A 23,715-nucleotide genomic window follows, 5' to 3' on the forward strand; every position below is an offset into this window, starting at 1 on the left:
CAAGTATTAAGGAAGGAGGGTGCTTTTAATCTTGTCTGTGTTATTTTTTTAAATGACTGCATGTATGCTGACAGGTCTACTTTTTTTATTGAATGCATTTGGACTTGCTATTGAAATATTTAAACAACACAAAGTTGATATGTATCCACTTATTTCTTAAGTTATGGCAAGCCATAGCCTAGTGGTTAGGGTACTGGACTAGTAATCAAAAGGTCGCTGGTTCAAGCCCCACCACTGCCAGGTTGCTGCTGTTGGGCCCTTGAGCAAGGCCCTTAACCCTCAATTGCTCAGATTGTATACTGATACTGTACTGTAAGTCGCTTTGGATAAAGGCGTCTGCTAAATGCTGAAAATGTAAATGTAAAGTTACTGGCTTTTTAATAGTAAACAATCAAGGGTGCCAATGATGTTAATCACAACTGTACTTCTGATTAGTCAGTAATATAGAAAAACTGAGAAATTAAGGCGGGAAAGGACTAGAATTGAAATGTTTAAAAAATACACACAAGTACGTTAAAAATCAGATTTTGAGACTTGAGGTTATATACTGATTCATCCTAGTTAAGCAATCGATTTAAAACCTTGGACTTTTATGACCTCATTTAAATGTCAAGCTGGATGTTTGGTAGCTAAGTGATTCAGAAACCCTGCTGTACAGCAGTCTAGCTGATGTTAGGAAACGTGCATGGTTTGGTTTAGCTATGGACACCCTATCTATAAATCCTCCTACCAGCAGTTTTTGTGCTGATGTTTCTTACAGTCATTTGAAACATGTTATTTTGCAAGGCAACCAATTACATTATTTGATACATACACAGATCAGCCATAACATTAAAACCACCTCCTTGTTTCTACACTCACTGTCCATTTTATCAGCTCCACTTACCATATAGGAGCACTTTGTAGTTCTACAATTACTGACTGTAGTCCATCTGTTTCTCTACTGCTTTCACCCTGTTCTTTAATGGTCAGGACCCCCACAGGACCACCACAGAGCAGGTATTATTCAGGTGGTGGATGAGCACTGCAGTGACAATGACATGGTGGTGGTGTGTTAGTGTGTGTTGTGCTTGTATGAGTGGATCAGACACAGCAGCACTGCTGGAGTTTTTTATTTTTATTTTGTGTCCACTCACTGTCCACTCTATTACACTCTATCTAGTTGGTCCACCTTGTAGATGTAAAGTCAGAGACGATCGCTCATCTATTGCTGCTGTTTGAGTTGGTCATCTTCTAGACCTTCATCAGTGGTCACGGGGCACTGTTGGCTGGATATTTTTGGTTGGTGGACTATTCTTAGTCCAGCAGTGACAGTGAAGTGTTTAAGAACTCCATCAGCATTGCTGTGTCTTATCCACTCATACCAGCACAACACACACTAACACACCACCACCATGTCAGTGTCAGTGTCACTGCAGTGCTGAGAATGACCCACCACCCAAATAATACTTACTCTGTAGTGGTCCTGGGAGAGTCCTTACCATTGAAAAACAGCATAAAGGCTAATGAAGCATGCAGAGAAACAGATGGACTACAGTCAGTAATTGTAGAACTAAAAAGTGCTTCTATATGGTAAGTGGAGCTATGGCTGATCAGTGTATAGGTGTACAGTACAACGAAATTCTTTTGTCACATCCCAGATTGTTTGGAAGCTGGGGTCAGAGCACAGGGTCAGCCGTTGTACGACGCCCCTTGAGCCAAGAGGACCCAAGGACCCAACCCTATATTGATTATGCTTATCGCTGACTAGGGCAGATTTAGCAGGACGGTATGGAACTAATTTAATTTGATTTATTTGATAGCATGGCTGTATTCTTTATTCTATGCAATAAATGTGGCTGCAATAGCTGAATTAACTGTTTAAAATGTGTGTCCACCTAATTTAAGCCATATAGTTTTAAGCAGTCATTTAATATTTTTGGAATTCCATTGTCTATGCAGTACATTACACCTCTACTCTGCCTCCACACAAATTAAAACAAAATGAATGTAGGTGTAAAGGATAGACAGTAAAACATTTAATATCTTCACACATCCTTATCGAAGCATCAGCTTGCGGTGGGAACCCAGCATGAAGCTGCAGACACACTCTCTTCCCTCCCTCCTTTTCTCTCTCACTCTCTCCTTCTTTCTCTCTTGCTCTCTTTTCCCTCCCTCCCTGCATGTTACTCTCCACTCTCAGCACCTTTCTGCCGTGCAGGCGTCCTGACAGGAGCTTGCTATTTCTTCACCGGCTCACTCTGCTCTTCCTTCACATCCATCTTCTCCAGTCTTTTGTTTTCCTCTTTTTCTCCACCTGAGTGGCTCTAGCTGAGGTGGCTGAGAGGACCAAGTGCCGAGTTGCCCTGCTCCCCTTTTTGGTGCAGGCTGGGGCCCGGGTGGGATTAAGAACCGGAGTGCCGGAGGGGTCCTAGGAGCTACTATGGCACAGCAGGACACATTAGCTGTGCCCCCCATGCCCAAGCATGTGGGGTTAAATGAGGATCTGGTGAAGATTCTGAGGGAAAACCTGCTGCAGCAGGAACGGCCAAGTGGGCACCGGCGCTCGCCCTCGGCAATCTCGCCCCGTCTGTCGCCCCGCAACTCGCCGCGTCTGCTGCGCCGAATGCTGCTCAACAACAACATCCACAAGCAGAGGCGCTTTACTGTGGCACACACATGGTAAGAGCCTGGAATTGCTGTAAGCTGTAGATCTTTAGTGCCTGCAGTCACTTTTACTGGTGTTTCTTCTAGTGTGTTGCTTACTGGCTTGGATAGAAGAGAAAATGTGTGTGGTACAGGGCTCGGTTTATTATTACTGATGTTAAAATATGCGATGTCACATTAGTTGCACTCTGATTTGCATTCTGCAACCTGTCTGCAAAGAGTCACAGTATTGTGAGAGAAGTGGTAACTTGGTTGTATCGCTGGATAAATCACACTTAGTTTGGATAGTATATAAAATGCAGTGATTTTTGTAAATGTTTTGATAATATATTTTAATTTATTATTTTTTAAAATGAGCTTTATGCCCATTACAAGTGTAATGCCAGCACCATGCTTAAAAATACCACTATTACAAATATCGTTTCAGGTTACACTTTAAAATTATTGCTCGACATAACACACCAATGGATTCTTTAAAGCATTTTTTTCTGTCATGCTAGTTACCAGCTGTGCACCCATTCAGGGACCTGATTTCTATATTCCGAGTTTAATAATGTATCCTGTGTTTTTGATGGGTGATGGGTCAGTGAAGTGCAGGGAGGCCAGGTTAGCACCTGCACTCTCTGATTATGCAGCCATGCTGTTCTAACAAGTGCAAAATATGACCTGGGCTTGTCATGTTAAACTGAAGCACTACTGAGAAAAACCTTCGCTGCATCTAAAATCGCATACTTCCATACTGAACAGTACGTGAAAGCAGTACGGGAGGGTGGGTAGTGTGTCCGAATATGTAGTATTTATTAAACAGTATGCGGATGACCTACCTCATGGGCAGCCCACATAATTTGGTCATCCCACCCTAGCAGAGACGTGTCTGCTGCAGGCACTGCCAATTATGCTCGCTAGATGGTGCCCGACCGAGGAGTTCAGAATCTCGGTGCTGGTGTGCTAGCGGAATATCTCGCTGAGCCTCCTGGTCATCCTGGGCAGCTATTTTTCAGTATACACAGCACACTGCGGTCTGATAATCTGTCCCATAATTCAACTGGGACTGCAAAGGTGTTCGAAGCAGGAGAAGAAAGATAGTGTTGGCTGTTTACAAGTGTATGTAAGACAAAGATTAAAAATGTTATGCTTATGTACAACCCTGAATAGCGTTATGAGTTGCTTTGTGGAGAACGACAGAATTAATTTTGTCAGATTCATTTTCTTTTTAAGTGGTTTAACTGTGGTGATGTGACGTCATGCATCACCTGCCTCGTATTTAGTATGTACTGTTTAAGTATGCGATTTCAGACGCAGCACTTGTCTAGAAGGTAGCTTTCATTGTTCCAAAATAATGTTGTCTGTACAGAAAGGAAGCAAGCTACCCATGCAATGGACCTAAATACACCACATATGGCTTCCACTGTGCATAGTATGGTAAAAATGTTTATTGATAACAGTTTGCTGGATTGTTTACAGGTGTATTTTCGCAACATGGCAATCCTTAACCTTAATCTGTCCTTATTAAGATTTGACTGGATGTATTTCTGTAGTTTTTTTATGTGTTTCTCAGTAGTGAGTAAAATCGAACAGAAGTATTTTATCATTCATGTTGTATGATTTAAAATTTAAATGAGAGATTATAAAAACTTAATTGTTTAGCCATGGTTTCTGGTTTCACTGGGGTCGAAATATGAGGCTTTACGTAAGCTTATATTTACAGTCTTTAGCAGATCTTATTAAGAGCAAGTTACAGAGTTACTTCTTTAGTAAACATTTACTTACTCTAGTACAAGTAGATTTCAGTCTAAAACACATCTACTGAAAGCCTGGGGAGGCACGGTGGCTAAGTGGGTAGCACTGTCGCCACACAGCAAGAAGGTCCTGGGTTCGATCCCCAGGTGGGGCGGTCCGAGTCCTTTCTGGGTGGAGTTTGCATGTTCTCCTCTTGTCCGCATGGGTTTATTCCAGTCCAAAGACTGTGGATTGGAGATACAAAATTGTCTATGACTGTGTTTGATATAACCTTGTGAACTGATGAACCTTGTGTAATGAGTAACTACAGTTCCTGTCATGAATGTAACCAAAGTGTGAAACATGACGTTAAAAACCTAATTAACAAACAAACAAACTGAAAGCTTGAATACGAATAAAAATTTAGGTAGAAGAGCAAAAGAGTTTGGGGTTTTAAAAGGGAAATGTTAGTGCAAGCCTTTGCTGTCAAGGACTCAACAGCCTATGGTTTGCCGGTTGTTGCTAGGCTCTCTTAGGTCAAAAAGCCATAATTATGTTCTTATCTGTTCATGAAATGTGTGTCCCCAATTATTCACCACAGGTGGTCTTGATACAGACAAAAATATAACCCTGCAGTAAAGTACCTTTGTAGTGGATCTGTGATATTGTGATATTTTTTCTTTCAAAGCACTTTAATAGAAAAATAGAAACGATTCACTGAACACAGATGTCTATAGAAAACCTGTGGGATGAGCTGGAGAAGGATCTGGAGATTCTCTATGGAGAGATTGTCTCAGATACCTTGCCATGTGTTCTTCAGTTTAATTAAGTGTTATAGGAGAAGATGCCAAGCTGTTATCTTAGCAAAGTGAGGCTACACAAAGTACCATGAATCATGATGCACCAAAAATTTAGAATTTTTGTAATGTTTTTTTTCCCTTTTAATCATTGTACAGTAATAAACGGAAGCATTTGTTAATGTTTTGAATTAAAACATTAATTCCATGTTCTGTCCATGTTTTGCAGGGGTGCTAGTATGTATGCAGCTTTAAAGCTGGGCAGTATAAGCATAATAATAGTTCTGCCCAAAAATAATAAAAAATGTTTTACTTAGAAAATGCTGTTTACCAGCTGCTTATTGGTAGCGATGTTGCTAACTGTGATGTCAGCTCACTTTAAGGATTATTCAGTTGAAAAATTCAGTTTACGAAATTCAGAACAATTACTGACTGTAGTCCATCTGTTTCTCTATATACCTTTTTAGCCTAATTTCACCCTGTTCTTCAATGGTCAGGCCCACACAGAGCAGGTATTATTTGGGTGGTGGATCATTCTCAGCACTGCAGTGACACTGACATGGTGGTGGTGTGTTAGTGTGTGTTGTGCTGGTATGAGTGGATCAGACACAGCAGCGCTGCTGGAGTTTTTAAATACCGTGTCCACTCACTGTCCACTCTATTAGACACTCCTACCTAGTTGGTCCACCTTGTAGATGTAAAGTCAGAGACGATCGCTCATCTATTGCTGCTGTTTGAGTTGGTCATCTTTTAGACCTTCATTAGTGGTCACAGGACGCTGCCCACGGGGCGCTGTTGGCTGGATATTTTTGGTTGGTGGACTATTCTCAGTCCAGCAGTGACAGTGAGGTGTTTAAAAACTCCAGCAGCACTGCTGTGTCTGATCCACTCATACCAGCACAACACACATTAACACACCACCACCACCATGTCAGTGTCACTGCAGTGCTGAGAATGATCCACCACCCAAATAATGACCATTGAAGAACAGCATGAAAGGGGGATAACAAAGCATGCAGAGAAACAGGACTACAGTCAGTAATTGTAGAACTACAAAGTGCTTCTATATGGTAAGTGGAGCTGATAAAATGGAGTGTAGAAACAAAGAGGTGGTTTTAATGTTATTGCTGATCGGTGTATAAAGGAAATAAGCAAGTACCTGAGGGTAATCCACATGGCTATGGGGAGAGTTTGACTCCTCATAGACAGTAACCACTCACGGTGTGAACCTAGGTTTTCAGGACCCTGGTGCTGTGTTGTTTAATGTAAACATTGGATGGAAATTGTGAAAGCCTGACTGTTGTTTCTTTAACATTCTGCTTGTCTGAATAGTCGATTACTCTGGGGTTGTTAGTAATGATTCTGTATTGGATGTCGGCTAATACCTAGGATTTAATATATTACAAAAAATGTCTGCCAAGCTTATTCCTTTAAAACAACATTACATTGTCTCCTCCCTACCTTAATTCGTCTTCCTTTTTTCTGCATCTATTATCTACTCCACCGCTTTACACTGAGACATAATTAAGTTAATTGTTTTCTTACAGTGGGATGTGGCAGTATTTGTATGCAATGTCTTATTATCCACACAATGCCTGCCCTGCATTGTTACCTCTTCATAGAAACAGTAAGGCAGCAACGCACAACTGAAATTTACATCATGTTTAAAAGGCAGATTTCTTTCATTGTGTATGGGAGGGTTTTTTTTTATATAGCAAGTGTTCTCTTTTTAAGCTTTTCTTGCTCTTCATGATCGTTATGTGTGGTCACTGCAGAGAGAAAATAACTCCTCAGACCCTCACGGTGCAATACGTTGGGAAATGAGAGTGGAAATTTACCAAATCCATTGAAGGCTGATGTGTTGAAACTGAGCTTATTATCCCGCATACATTCTGATGCAATATGCAGGGATGTAATCAGGGAGACACAGTTTGAGCTCATTACAGATGTGCAGATTAGCTGCTAGTACTGTTTCTGCCCCTGTTGCTATGTACCTTTTACAATTCACCCTTCCCAGAGAAATTGTGCATCGTAGCAGATATGCTGCATATTAGAAGCACACATCATTTATTCATTTTAAATTCTGTACATATTTCAGAAATTGGTTATATACTGATTGTGGGTTGTGTTCTTACTCTGTCCATTTATTGTCTGTTTTATCACCGCTTTAGCTTAGTGAGGGTCATGGTGTGTCTGAGTCACAGGGCGAAAGGCAGGAAGCACCTCAGACAGGTCAGTCCATCACAGATCAGACACACACCTTAACATTTACACTTACTCACAGTGACTCCAGTTCCTAACTGTACAGCTAGGGAATCAAACCCAGGTTCTTCTTGCTGTGAGGCAACAGTACTACCACCATGCTTACTCGGTCAAAAAACCTGTGTTTGATTTTAGGCTTCTTTGGGCAAAGGCACAATTATTTGCAGGTTTTTTTTCCCCTCCGCTCAGCTAAATAGCACCATCAGTCAAATGAGCTCTGGACGCAGGAGGTGATCTCAGGGATGGTGCTTGATAGAAATGAAAATCTCTGTAGTGGGTGTCACATTGCTGAGGCAGATGGTATCAGTCTGTGTATTGGCAAATATTGTGACTTCATTGCTGTTCTTTATTTACCATTGCTGGAAATTATGAAGCATATTGTTTATAGGACTGGCTGTTAATGGTTAGGTAAATAGACCAGTGCCTTGAGCACTTGTCCGGTGTGGGTGTGGTTACTCCTGACTAAGAATATATGTGCTGTGCTGCTCTTTTGTATGATCAAATAAAACTTTGGTATATTTTTCTATATTGTTTTTGCAAGGTATAAACATGCTTATGTAATTATCAGGTTGGAACATTTTAAATTTGTAGATGCAGGTAAGCAACAGTCCGAATGTGGGTACAAGGACTATCAAAAGAATTATTGGATTGAATTATTGTCTTCGCAGTCTAGTCATGTCCAATTACCTGATTGTGTTTTGCTTCCTCTCTACTGCTGCTGACTTCCATCAGGGTTGCTGCTCTTTTGTGAAGACAGATACATCTTAGGTATACTGTTTATCATTATTGTTTTTGCAAGGTATAAACATTCATATCTAATTATCCATTCAAGACATTTTAAATTTGAGGGTAGCAATAGTCTAAATGTGGGTACAAGAACTGTTATCTTTTCTAACTTTCCTTCCAGTCTAGTCATGTCCAATTACCCGATTGCGTTTTGCTTTTTCTCTACTGCTGCTGACTTCCACTCCTGACCGAGGAGCGCCGTAACTAACACACGCCCCCTCCGACACATGCACAGTGACTGACTACGTCTTTTCACCTGCACAGGGCGAATTCATATGGGGGTCAGTCTCATGTACAGAGAGTCACACACTGATCTCCATTATCTCTTGCCAGCAGAGGTCATAATTGCATCAGTTATGATGAATCCCCTTCAGCATCCAACGCTGACAGACAAGCCAATGATTGTTTGTGTAGGTGCCCAGCCTTCCAGTAGCAGAGCTGCGAGTCGAACTCACGAACTTGAGATATCAGCTTTGGTGTACTAGCGTGTTTACTGCTGTGCCACCGGAACGACAAAATGTTTAAAACAAAGTCACATACATGACTAATGTATCTGTCTTTATTAATTTCAGAAACATGAATATGCCTGTTATTATTATTCCACAACCTGCTCAGACAAGAACAAGCAATGATTACATGTGGTAAATGATTAAGTCAGTTTAAAATTAATAAGCACTGTTATCATACCCTAACCCCCAAATTGGCTCATACTGATGGTTTGTACTTAAAATCTTGGTGGCTTTCGCCATGTGACAAGTCAGTTTGTCAAATGTCCTGCACGATGTTGCTTACTGTTCTCATTGTGAACTGTTGTTCATGCTTCTTTAAGATCATCCGGCAATTCTTTTAGAGTTTCAGAAATTGCTAGATTCTCTTTTCTCTATCATTAGTCTAAAAAGGGAAATCTTTTGTGGTGCATCTGTCCATAAAGATTAATAGCAGAGGGTGCTCAGTAGATGCAGTAGTCTAGTATGCAAGCCAACCAAGACTAAGACCTAGGTTCGAGGCACAGCAGTGCCACTGGGCTGATTCGGCACTTTGCAGAGACAACTGGCCATGTCAGAAGGAGGGAAGGAAATTTTATGCTGCTGCAACAACTGCAACTGTCTGGTTGTGTCTGAAAACTCAATTACCTTCATTATTGCATCATTTCTTTTATAATAAAGCCATATGCACTTTCAACCCAATTTGCCACGTTGGATAGAAGTTGGTCAGATAGAGTTTCTCCTTATTACTGCTGCAAGTGAGTCCTGCTATCTGGTCAAGCTGTCAGCAAGAGTGGAAATGCTGTGGCTCTTAATAATAATCCACCACTGGCTGTTGAAAATGTATGGCTGTCGGTTTCTTTCATGTTGTGTGTTGTAAAGGATTTGTGCCAGCCTGCTAACTGATGACCCATGTCACCAAAGAGCACAGGGAAATGAAGCATAATTAAATAAGGACAATGCAAAAAGAGCAAAGAAATATATTTACATAACAAAAGTAACATTATTTAGTTATAACATGCACATCTCTGGCTTTTCTTTCTTTGAATAAAATATGACCATGACATTTTGTTTTTCTTCTTCCACTTTAGAAATAAATTGAATTAAAATGATTTTGTGTAATTGCGTACAAGTCTTTTACTCTCTGCTCTCTGAATGTCTGAGTGTATGTGTGTGGGAGAGCTCGAGAGCAAAAGAAATACAGTCACGATTCAATTATTTTTACTTTCTGTACTCTGAAGCCTCTGCATAACGCTGCCTTCAGTGCCTCTGAAAGATTCCTGATATTTACCAAGGGCTTTAACTGCAAAGCGTGTGATATGTGAAATGAAGTAAACCAGTAAAACAAGGGTAGAACTATAGTTATTACAGTTCCTGATAAAGAGCTGATTTCTTCACTGCTGGCTGCCTGCGCTCGAGCAGGTTTCAGAATGCATTACACCATCAACACACTGTTCTGTGCCAAAAGCTCTTGTGTGTACGGGCTACATTTGCAGGGCTTTAGTTGTATTAACAGAAAGCAGTAACCTTGATCAAAGATTGTTTTCTCAGGCAGAGGATATGGAGCAGCTGCCAGTCAGAGACAGCAGAAGGTCATCCCTATAAAGGTTTCCATGTCTCCATAGACCCCTGTTGACGTCAACAGAATAAGTGGGGAAATTTCCTGTTAAGCTATTCTTTAACCCAAAGCAAATCTACAAACCCCAAAGTTGGGACAGTTTGTAAAACACATAAAAAAAAAGAATCTGTGACTCGTTCATTCTCTTGATTCTTTATTTAAGAAAAGATTCACTGATCAGCTTTATTGTATTTTGTGAATAAAACCAATTGACAATTCGATGCCTTAGAACAAAGGTGTGTTTACCCTTGTGTTCAATCACTTTAATAGTTTGGAATCTGAAAACTGTAATTTGGTTTTTCTGGTTTTCTCCAACCTCCCACAATGCCTTTAGATCAGCGGTCCCCAACCGTTTTTGCACCACGGACCAGTTTTATATAAGATATAATTTCACGGACTGGCAGGGGCGGTAGGATTTAAAATAAAATGATACGACGAGCATAATAAAAATCATAAAGTTTGTTATTGCTACTTACCAATGATGGAAAATCAGTTGGAAACCTGAGCCTTTTACGCTGCAACGACCTGAAGTGTGTTCTGTATGTCTCTGTAACTTTGTTTTGCCGTCACTGCATAAAATCCTGCTTCACAAAGATAGGATGTTGGAAATGGATGCAGTGTTTTCATTACTTTACCGGTGGCTGGGGACCACTGCTTTAGATAAATAGACTTTAAATTGCCCCTAGTTGGCGGCACGGTGGCTAAGTGGGTAGCACTGTCTCCTCACAGCAAGAAGGTCCTGGGTTCGATCCCCAGGTGGGGCGGTCCGGGTCCTTTCTGTGTGGAGTTTGCATGTTCTCCCCGTTTCTGCATGGGTTTCCTCCGGGTGCTCTGGTTTCCTCCCACAGTCCAAAGACATGCAAGTGAGGTAAATTGGAGATACAAAATTGTCCAGGACTGTGTTTGATAGAACCTTGTGTAATGAGTAACTACCGTTCCTGTCATGAATGTAACCGAAGTGTATACCATGACATTAAAATCCTAATAAACAAACAAACAAACAAATTGCCCCTAGTTTTGAGTAATTGAATGGTACGTGCATTATGCCCTGCAGTGGATTGTGACCTTGTCCAGTGTATCCAGTCATAGATTAGAGTTCACTACAGTGGATCTGTTCAGCATACCACCAGACTTGGTACAGTTTTTACCCTTCCTGACACACCCCTGACAAGTGCACATCCCAGTAGCTAACCCCTGCATCAGATATTAACCAGTCATATCCGTGCAGATGCTTGACTGGCCGATAATTGGTTAGCATATTTTACCACTGCACCACCTGAGAGCTGTAAATGGTTTAAATGTATTTTTTAATAATTTTACATCAGAATGTTTTACACATAAATTGTGTTATTTAACTTAATTAAAAAGGTATTTAATACCAATGAATTCTAAAATGTATTTTAACTGTCTATACAATGCAGATTGGGAGTCTGAAGGTTAAGATAAAAAACCTAATTGTCTGATTTTTACTCTATTTGAATCTTTTGCTTAAGTGAAATAAAAGTATCTGAATGTGTAAATGAGTAATGTAAAATTGAAAGATTAGTCGTTGTTTTATGTCTTATGTATTTTCTAAAATGGTTTTAAAAAAACACCACATCTGTTCTGGCGTACCATTTTGGTTATTAAATTAAACAGCTGTGTACTAATTGCAGTGATTGGCTAATTCACAGAAATCCCTGATTATGCTCAGCGCTGCCACATTTACTGTTTCAAATTTGCTTAGAACATTTATGCAAATGACATCTACCTCACCCTCCCTGCACAGCTTGTTATTGCCCCAGTAATGAAAAGTAAATGAAATAAAGATTTGATCAGCTTTAACTAAATTAACACTAGACAATGCTGAGCTACTGATCTACCCAAACTCATGTTTAATCTCGGTTCTAAATGTTCTTATAGTCTTTGAGTATGTGTCTGTCTTAGTTCTAAGTGTTACTGGTTATTGTCCAGATGTTGAGGTGGACTCTTTATATGTTGTATGTTATCGCATCACAATTAATTTTTTTAGGCTGCAGTTATTTCTGTTCTGATTATGATCACAGTTTTTACCGTTCCTAAGTTAACATAATAGCTTATTGGCTACAAGTTATCTGTACTCTGTACTGGCTAAAAGTAAATGACCGTCCAAATATGGCATCCAGATAATATTTTTGAACATCATATTCAGAGATTGTGGCCATTAATGTGTAATCCAACAGCCCATCACCCCCATTTCCCTTGCTGCTTATAAAAGACTTTAAACCTCTAAGAGATCATTTTACTAGATTTAGAAATTGAAAGATGATTACTAAGGCGGGATACTTATTAGGCAGTCTGCATTCTGGTTCATTATGAAGTTGAATGGTGTTGTTGTCAGGGCTTTGTATAGGCCAGTCAGGTTCTTTTAAACAAAACAGCAACTGCTTTAGGGGTCCTTTTTTTTGTTCACAAATGCATTGTCGTACCAAAACAGAAAAGGACATTCCCTAAATTGTGCCACAGAGTTGGGATTCTTTAGAATGGCATTGTATGCTATAGCATCGACATTTCCTCTTTTCTTTGTTGGGCTTGTATGCCTTTAACATATAACATATGAGCTTGCAAGGCTTACCACTATGCTGAGCAGGTGTTAATGTTAGATGGTCAATTTCACAATAATAGCTCTTTTTGATTGGGCATTTTTAGCAGGGCAGAAACCTAATTGACCAACCTGGCTTCATAGATGGCATTTAATCGCAGGTCTGTATGTTACCAAGATTAGCATATTTAATGGTTGTATGCTTTATTTAATCCTTGTGGGTTGGCACAGTGGCTCAGTGGGTAGCACTGTCACCTCACAGCTAGAAGGTCCTGGCTTTGATTCCCAGGTGGAGCGGTTTGGGTCCTTTCTGTGTGGAGTTTGCATGATCTCCCCGTGTCTGTGTGGGTTTCCTCTGGGAGCTCTGGTTTCTTCCCACAGTCCAAAGACATGCAAGTGAGGTGAACTAGAGATACAAAATTGTCCATGACTGTGTTTGACAATAAACTTGTGAACTGTTGAATCTTGTGTAATGAGTAACCACCGTTTCTGTCATGAATGTAACCAAAGTGTAAAACACGAAATTAAAATCCTAATAAATAAATAATGGTCAAAAATAACCCAGCAATGTTATTATCAGCTCACTCTTCTCACTCTTATTTTAAGCTTTGAAGCTTTTAAGATTTGACTTTTCGTAGAGCAACCACAGTATTCAAAAAGGTTACGATTAATGACAAGCTGTTTTTATATGCAAAACAAATTAAATGAAGCTGCCCTATTTTATGGGTTTAGTGAAAGCAGGTCATTTTTTACCCTTAGGACGAGGAAACTAAATAAAATATTAAAACTACACAAGGGTTAAGACACCTGGTAGTAATAGGTGTGGCTAACATAGAAAAATCTAGCAACTGAAATGGTGCCAACATACTGTGCCCATGTAGCCATACACATGTTTCATTTGCAATCATTGTAAAGTGCTTTAGACTGAAACGTAATTTGAAATCATGAACCTGCCGCTGTTTATTGGCCCTTTAAGATCAAAGCTGCTGGTCTGTGTCATTTTGATGAAAACACGTTCATAGCTGTGACATGAAAAGAGCCGTGTTGTAATAATAGAGCGAGACTGAGATGGGAAAAGAATGGGTGCAGCTTGCCCAGATGCTCTGCTTCTTTTTGAGGTGCTTTTAGAAGAGTGATTAAGCAGATGCCTATTGAGGCAAGATGTCCCTTCTCTGCCACCGCCTTTGTTCTCATTATTCATCGCAAAACTGAAAAGCGCAGGCTTTGATGGAGACCAGTCTTCGCTCTGTACCGGCACCAAGGCAGCCTCTCATGATTTATTCACATATCCTAAAAAAATCGAGGAACAATTTTGTTTGATGTGGAAATAACCAGCAAAACAATTGTGGAGTTTGTGTTTGAGGTGTCCCCTAACACACACACAGAGGTTCATGTATACACATGCTGGAATTTCAATTTTATGATGAGGTTTCACAAATGTCCATAACTGCCAGTAATTATCGAAGTGCCAGTGTCAGCATTTCACAAATGTTGGGGTGTTTATCATTAATATATTTTTTATTCTAGATGATATTGTAGCTGAAATCAGTTTCCCTCTCTCAGTATCAACCCACGGATGCTTGTTTGGCTTTGGATCAATTCAGAGAACCATCCTAATTTCTTGAGTGTGACAACATTAATGTTCATGTATTTCAACTTGATGGGATCCCTTTATGTACATTCACAACAGATTTTAATCCAGCTAAATAAAACATCTGAGCTTTTCTGTACTAGCTGTACTAGTAGGGCAGTGGTAGCCTGGTGGGTAGAGATTTGGGTTATTAATCAAAAGGGTTGAGATTTAGAATCCTGGCTCTGCCATGCTGCCACTGTTGGGCCCTTGAGCAAGCCCCTTAACCCTCTCTGCTCCAGTGACGCCATACAACGGCTGACCCTGCGCTCTGACGCCAGAATTTCGTTGTACTGTACACATGTATACTGTATGTATATATGACAAATAAAGGCATTCTATTCGAGTACAACAATAGTATTTAAATATAATGCATTTTGTTCGTTTTGAGTCGTAAATGTATGGTGTGATTGATGTTGCAGCGATCTAATGCATTAGCCCACCACCACTGAGATCTAAAACCTCTAAGTTCAAGTCTTGGCTCTGCTAGCCACCTAACCTGGCTTCTAACTGGCACAACTGGCCTTGTCTGAGACAGGGAGGTCGACAGGGTCATAGTGAGTGGTGAATGTTTTGTGGAGGGCACTGTATTAGTTTATTAGACTCCTTAAGAGAGTACTCCACAGGCCGGTGACTGCAGGTGCCACAGGGGTCACAAGTTAACCCATATCTCTTTCCGATCAGAAAAGAGGCGGTGCCAGTGGCAGAGGAATTGCAATCAGAAACTGGAAATGGTTAGATTGGGAGAAACTTTTGCTTGGGAAAAGAAAATATGTTTAGATTTTGGGTGAGTATATTAAATTAACTAGGAAATGTAGCAGTTTAAAAATAGATGGCCACCCTCCTAACAAACCACTATAGGGCAACTGCAACCACTGTTCTAGGATATTTCTCAATGTGTGACTCATTATTATGATTGAATTCTGCAATCTACTGGTTCAGAAATTGGCAAAACGAGTCCTGGTGGGCCATAAAATAGTCCTTTGTGTGAATACTGTTACTGATGTGTAACTTTTTTTTAATATGGCATTATTAATAAGCATTGAACCTCACAAAGCCACAAAAATAGTGTGGATTAAATTAGAGTGGACTCTTTGTAGAAACCTTTCGAAGGTGAATTAACTGAAACTGGCTGTGTGAATACAGTAGTATGTCTGTATGCGCTACCAATAGTGTCGTTACACACTGTGCAGTAGAAGATATATCTGCACAGAAGAAGAAAGTTAATAATTGTACCTTGGGTTTTTGTTATTACATTTAAAACCACACAGTATGGGTAAATATGTGCTGAAGAAATTGGCAGCTAGGGATCATAAAGCACTATGATTTGTTTTAGAGTTCAACACTGTGCTGTCACCCACAGAAAAAGGAAACAAAAAATGTAGCAACATTGATACATTTTGAAGTGAAATAAATTACTGTGTGTGTTTCACGACTGCCTGAGCAGGACATTGTTGTTTTGTGAAATGCCTGATTTGTTTGTTTTTGTATGAGGATTTTGTGCTTTAAATCCATCAGTGATATTTAAATCATGCATGTCTTGTTTGCATGCTTTCTGTTTGAATGCATTCTGCATTAGTTTTCTTATTTTCTTATAGATTTTAGTTGATTTATGAGACCCAATGATTCTGTCAGAGGAAATGCTTTAAAACATTATTATTATTTCTTTGGGTGCTTAAGGCGATAATGTGGACATATTATAAACTGAATGTATAGCTATAGTGGTATTTAGGTAACTCGGCATAAAATTATGCTAGCATTACCACTGGGATTCAGGGTCCGAATCGACACGATTGGCTATGTCGGGGGGGCAGTGGCCGAGACCCTGCAGTGGATTGGCGTCCTCTCCGGGGTGTGTTACTGCATTGCAATGATTCAGAGAAAACAGGACACTTGAGGACTATGACAAGAACAAAGCAGTGGCAGTACAAGTTTTCTTCATCTCTGTTTAATATCTGAGGGGGTTTGGACCCTTTGTGCTTTGACAGCACACAACTGTGCATAGACTGTTTTCACTGTTTTCATTTTAAATGCTGTTCAACAGCTAAATCTACACGTTAGGCTTTGGTAATTGGCTATTCTAGGCTTAGTTATGGGCATAATGTAGTAATATTGGGCCATTTTTGTCACTACTTGGTAACCCACTAGTCACAATTTATCATCTCCGTGGTATTACAAAATAATAAGAAGAAATGGCTGTGCTAAAACATGAAACTATGCAGCATTATTATTTTTTTATATTTCTTGGTAGTAATTATGATTAGGCATAGCTGCTCACTTCTCTCTGCACTCCTTTCTTAATAGAGCTGTGGCCTTTTCTTAAGGTCAGGAACAAGCCCTGTCTGACAGGCTGGTCAGGTATAATCTCAAGAACAACCAAAGAACATGTTGTAAGAAGGGTAGTGAATTTGGTATAGCAGAATAATGAAGGGCCATTTGCAGTTTGCATTCTTATTTTTAGATGCTGGTGTTTGCCGTTTTAGTAGTTTTATAGGCATTAAAAACACATTAACCCCTAAAGTCACAAAAGCAAATGCATGTCTGAGCAAGAGTGTGACAATTTGCAAAAGATCCACGGATATTATGAATGGGTTAACAAGTTGTTATTGAACATGGTAATAGTTACACTTACATTTTCGGCATTTAGCAGACGCTTTTTATCCAAAGCGTCTTACAGTAGTGAGGCAATATACTGTCTAAGCAATTGAGGGTTAAAGGTAGCAACCTGGCAGTGATGGGACTTAAACCAGTGACCTTTCGATTACTAGTCCAGTACCTTAACCACTAGACTACAACTGCCCTTATAATGTATATGAATTACATTTTACATTCACAGCATTTAGCAGACGCTTTCATCCAAGCACTTTACAGTACTGTGACAGTATATTGTGTAAGCAATTGAGGGTTAAGGGCCTTGCTCATGGGCCCCACAGTAGCAACCTGGCAGTGGTGGGGCTTAAACCAGTGACCTTTCGATTACTAGTCCAGTACCTTAACCACTAGGCTACAACTGCCAGTGATCTATAAGGTGAATATAAAAGAAAACTTTAAATAAGATTGTATGTACACTTTACTGTGACTATGCAGCATGTGCTGCTCTGTATGGAGCGTTTCCATCAGTATAGAACTGATGCTGGACCAACCTGGTAGGATTAAAGATGATCTGCATGTAAAACCGATCAGGATAGAAGCGAAACCCCTACTGTGTGCTAATGAGACCTGAACTGACTGCTTGTCTACATGCTGCTTGATAAAATGCAGCTTTATCGCTCTCCACCCATGCAGTCCAGTGGATGACATTTCTGAGATTATCAGATGTTCTACCATGCTGAGATGATGGTATCAGTGGCGCTCTTAGAGATGTGGTTCTCAGGTTATTAAAAACCTTTTAATTATAGACTTCACAAACGAGACAGAGACAAGATATAAGTATATGAGAATTTATATATAGAACAGGTATGGTTTGCCTGTGGGAGGGTGTGGATGCATTTGTCCACATTTCTTTATACAGAGAGTAAATAAAATGTTGACTCCTGATAGCTGTTATTAAGAGGTAGAAGGGAAAATGAGGTGGTCTTTTTTGGTCATGGGTTAATACACAGAAATGGTTTAATTAGATAGGCTTTAACGGGGTCACGCTTTGCTGTGCATTCATCTCTCTTTTATAAAGAGAGATAATTAAGTAGAATAGAGTTCAGGCCTTCTTTTTTATTTATGCAATTCCCCCCTTGCAATTGATCGAGAAGGACTGTAACACATCCCCTTTAATGCGTGTACATAAGCTGATCGCATCTTTTCCCCAGCAATAATAGGGTTAATTTTGGGATCTGTATAGTGCACGGAGAATCACTCACCGATCTCCATTATTCCATTGTGCAGGCGCCCTTTCTCCCTCGGACAAGCCAGTCATCATCCGTGTAGGTGCGAGTTCAAATTCGTGAGCTTGAGATGTCAGCACTTGTGGGCTACCTTGCTTTTATACTCGCCACCCGAGTGCTGGGATTGGGCAAGAATGCTTAAGTTGTGTTGAATTTGCTCAGTCAACTCTCTCTCCCCTCTCTTCCATGTAATTGACGGAGCATTGCTGTTGCCTGTGTGTGTCTGTGTTTCATACCTATGTAACTCTAAAGAGCAAATCCCAGCATGCACTGATCTCTGTGTGTAGGTGAACTTTGGATTTCTTACAGGTATAATAAAGGATGTACCTGATCTGACCACAGCAGCATGGGAAAGGTTAGCTGTCTAAGTAATTAACTTAGTGAAATCTATATCAGCTGCTGTTAGGTATTGATTGTCGCTTTCCTTACTCAATAACCCCGTTTGAGATCTGTCAGATAACCTGCTTAGGTCAGAGAGCTGTCATCTGATCAGGTTGTTTCACAGTGGTGGCCTTTTGTAAGCCGCCAACATGCTGTACAGAGCGCTGTTCTCTTGCAAACTTGTATGTGGACTCCTAATCATGAGCTTGGTGGACTTCTGATTCCAAACCCAAGAAGATAAATATGGAATTGCCTCCCAATGCATTATTAACAGTCCCAACTCCTCTAAGATGGCATTTGTGAGGTTAGGCACTAATGTTAGGAGGGATGCCCTGGTTCACAATCATTGTATCCAGCAGGAATCTGGAGTTTCTTTATACCAAACTTATCAAATCATGTCTTTATGGACCGCTTTATCCTTTTCAGGGTCAGGTGGTTTGGTTTCCCCTGGGTGCAATGCAGTAACAACTCCACACCCCAGACAGAATGCCAATCCGTTGCAGGGCCTTGGCACCCCCTCCCCCAATCCTTCACTTTGAGACATAAAATGTGTAATAAATATGAATAGGACTGCAGTTCCAATCTGAGATTTTTGATTCTCTGTATTTCCGAGCTGCTTTAATATGATTAAGGTCAAAGTGGTAAAAGCCTACCCAAAATTATGTGCTATAGGAAGAAATTATAGAACATTCAGTTCTATACTCAGTATAGCACTCAGTATTACCTGATATGATTCATCTGATGGTCTCGTCCACACGTAATTGATTAGATTAGTTTCAACTTTATTGTCATTATGCAGAGTACAAGTACAGAGCCAATGAAATGCAGTAGCATCTAGCCAGAAGTATATATTATTTACATTATTACTGTTAAAGTGCAGAAGAGAGCAGATAAGTTAAGAATATTAAACAGATAATGCTGATTGTACAGTGTATAGACTAGTATATAATTACAGAGTAATGAAAGGTTTTCATGAAAGGTGAAAAGTGGTTAAATGAATGGGTAATGAATGAGAATAAATAAAGTATGAGAGTATATAAGTATAACAGGTATATACAATATATACATCATTGTTTGTGCTGGGCTGGTGTAAATAGTGCAGATTTGCAAATACTGATGGTATATACAGATGAAATAGTACACTTATGAATAGTACAGAGTTAAGCGCGATCCAGAGTGCAGTGATACTTTTAAAGTGGTGTGGTAGAGTTTAGCCAGTGTTACAGCCTCTGGGAAAAAGCTCTTCCTGAGTCTACTGGTGCAATAGCACCAGATTTTAATGTTTTCGAGACATGTTTGGTTGGCATTATTTGGTATAACTCTGTGGTTGTGGAGCTAAGCCTTTAGGGTACCATCAATCTGTGCTGTTCTATCTTTGCTCCTTAATCCGAAGCAGAAGATGGTTCGAATCTCAGTGGGTGCTATCAGCCAGCCAGGTGCCTACACATACTGTACATGAATGGCTTTGTCTGAGGGTGGTGGCCGAAGCCCTGTGATGAATTGGTACTTTGTTCAGGGTATTCCTCAACCCTCTGTGACCCTGACTAGGATTAGGAGGTTGATGAAAATGAATAAATGAAATGGAGTATAAAACAAACATACAAAATATCACATGAGGAAAATTTTCTCATGCTTTATACCAGCATGAATTCTGTACTGTTAGCTTGCTAGGGCTGGTCAGGTTCATCTCACTAGATGAATTGTTATTTGCTGTATTATTGTATTTATTTAACATTTAAATTACAGTGGTACCTTGAAACTCAACGTCAATTGGTTCTGGGAGTGGCATTGAGTTTAAAAGATGTTGAGTTTCAAGGTATTTTTTTCCATAAGGATGTATGGGAAACCTGTTAATGCGTTCCATGGTCCCGTGGAACTGCATATATTTTATTCTTATGTAAAATAATGGGGTTGTTTTTGACACTTACACACTGAAAATAAGTACAATATAAAATACACTGAGATACAGTTAAATACAATAAAACGTGCACTTTCTCTTTGTCTTTATTGTTTCCTTATGATTCTTGGCTAATAATATACAAGCTGTTTTATTTAAAATAATGAAATTCAGTAAACCTTTTCATTAGTAAATTAAATTTTTTTTTTAATTAAAACCATGTTTTACTGATTCTGATTTTTTAAACATGTGCTACTAGTGTGAACTTTAATAAGACTGAAAATATTGTCTGTGTTCAGAGCTCCTCTGAGAGGTTTTATTTCGCCCTGGGTTCAATAAAGGTAATAAATGTCAGGCTCAGTGAGGCTCCTTGCACAAATTCACACCTGGCTCCTGTGCTAGATTTATTCAGCTCTGTGTTTGACTGACAGTCCAATCCGGAACCTGTCGAAAATGGCGTCATTAACGCCAACCTGCCCGTTTTCTTTCACATTCAACAGAAAGGTATCATTTACACAGTCGGTATGTTTGCGAGTATGTGCGTATGGATAGATGGATGTAGATTTCCATAGCAACTAATCAATACTTTCAGGCTGTGAAATGTTGAGAAGGTAATTGTTCTGTACTTGTCTTGCAGAACCAGATGTCATCTCTTATAGAAAATACCTCTGAGAGAACGTGGCTTAAATGTGGGTGGGAATATGTATTAGTGTAAAAACAAACTCTGTTTGAAATGTACGTATATGCCAAGCTAAGGTGGAAATTAATATAATATAATATAATAAGAGGTAATGTAATAAGTGGTAATTAAAACTGCCTGCATTCCAAATTACGTTATTGTACTGTTTAGCAGTGGTTCTCAACCAGGAACCACTTATTATATTAGGAACCAAAGGGGGTCTCGTTGCCTTTTACTGAGAAACAGTAATGTTTTAAATTAATAGATTTGTCATAGCTGAGCTGAGATCTCTTTTAATATCATATGAATTTTAAAATACAGTGGTACCCTGAAACTCGACGTCAGTTGGTTCTGGGACTGGTGTCGAGTTTTAAAGGTGTTGAGTTTCAATGTCTTTTTTCCCATAAGGATGTATGAGAAACCTGTTAATGCATTCCATGGTCCCGTGGAACTGCATATATTTTAGGCTTTTGTTTGTTTGTTTGTTTGTTTATTTGGATTTTTAATGTTATTTTACACCCTTTAGTTACTCATTACACAAGATTCATCAGTTCACAAGGTTATATCGAACACAGTCATGGACAATTTAGTGTCTTCAGTTCACCTCACTTGCATGTCTTTGGACGGTGGGAGGAAACCGGAGCTCCTGGAGGAAACCCACTCAGACAAAGGGAGAACATGCAAACTCCACACAGAAAGGACCCGGACCATTCCACCTGGGGATCGAACCCAGGACCTTCTTTCTGTGAGGTGACAGTGCTTTAGGCTAATGTAAAATAATGGGGTTGCTTTTGACACGTATACATTGAATATAACACAAATATAATATAAAAAAACACTGAAATACAATTGAAAAACAGTTTTAAAAAATCAATATAAAAATTCAATAAAATCTGCACTTTATTGTTTCCTTATGCTTGTTTATGTGGAGATACTTGATCTTGGAATACTCATCAGAGCTCTGATCAAAGCGGCTGTTTATTGTTAATTGTTTATTGTTATTGACATTTCGAGTTTAGGGGACGTAGAGTTACAAGGTACCACTGTACCTATAAGCCTACTTTGGGTCTTTAAGAAGGGACAAATATTTGATTCACCCCCCTCAAAAGTGCAAAGGTCAACAGATGGGGACTATAAATGATTCTAATTCAGTTGTTGCTCAGAATCAGATTTATTGGCTGTATGTGGATACACACAAGGAATTTGTTCTGGCTGATGGTATCTCTCTAGTATAAATACAGTATACAAGCAATGTATACACTAAACATTAAACACAAAAATATACAAACTATAAGACTATGTACAGGCAATATATAGTGGGTTTGGGTTACAAGACACACAAACAATAAACAAAAATCGTGCATCACATCCAGTTAAAGTAGACCAGGTGAGAAAGCTCGGTGGGAGCTTTCTCACCTGGTCTACTTTAACTGGATGTGATGCACGATTTTTGCACGATGTCGTGGGTTTACTGTTAATGGCTGCAGAGCTTGTGTTACTGACCAGTAACACAAGCTCTGCAGCCATTAACAGTAAACCCACGACATCAACCAAGATGTATCAGAAAATACCAAGATATTTCCCTTTTTCATGATTAGCAAGCTTGGCTGATAAACATGCTTTGAAAACAACATCTCTTGCTGAATATATAAGGATAATATCACAATCTGTGTCAAGGTTTTTTTGAAAGAAAGTCTGAAAGAAAGGGTTTAGAAAGTCTGAATGAGCTGCACTTTTGTTACTGGAATTCATTAACATTATCGAGCTATGTACTGTCATTATGAAAATATGTCTGGTCCTGCAAGATTGGCGCTGTACTTTCCTGACTAATTTGGAAAAAACTGCAGCGAGTGTATGAGAAGAACATTCTGTATTTTTTTTCAGCATTCTTTTAAACGGCACAGGAAATGAACTGAAGTAAAAGTCATGACAGTGGGTAGATTTCTATTCCAGCACTTTAAATTTTGGTAATTATTGGTAAATGTCAACTAGGTGTTTAACTTGAGTCGTTAATCCATCGCTACATCTATGAAAATGTAATAATACATTTGTTGTCATGCAGATATGGAAACTTGGAGTCAACAAAGATTTGCTCTTAAACGCGTTCCTCAAGACCTTTCCAGACCTGTGACATTTTATCCTGGGTGAAAACACAACCCATCACAACCCTGGTCAGGAAAAAGCTATTACTGAAGTTCAGTGACTGAAATGTTGATGCATCGTCATGGCGCAGAGTAATTATGCTAACCTGAAACGCCTGGTACATGATGTATAATTACTTAGTGATGTGTCAAGAGAAAACTTGGATATAAGAAGAACATGTTGAACTCTGCCTGCTGCTTTATAGTGCTGCTCAAAACATAACCACTAATTAAAA

The 23,715-nt window shown here is 39.5% G+C and overlaps 1 protein-coding gene across 1 annotated transcript in view; it reads left to right on the plus strand.

Moving 5' to 3' along the window:
• pde4d (phosphodiesterase 4D, cAMP-specific) overlaps window positions 1–23,715 on the plus strand; it is a 232,431-nt gene that overhangs the window by 82,666 nt on the left and 126,050 nt on the right. The window lies entirely within an intron of this gene.

This window comes from Trichomycterus rosablanca, chromosome 7 (genome assembly GCF_030014385.1).
Source record: "Trichomycterus rosablanca isolate fTriRos1 chromosome 7, fTriRos1.hap1, whole genome shotgun sequence".
In the NCBI taxonomy this organism is placed as follows: Eukaryota; Metazoa; Chordata; class Actinopteri; order Siluriformes; family Trichomycteridae; genus Trichomycterus; species Trichomycterus rosablanca.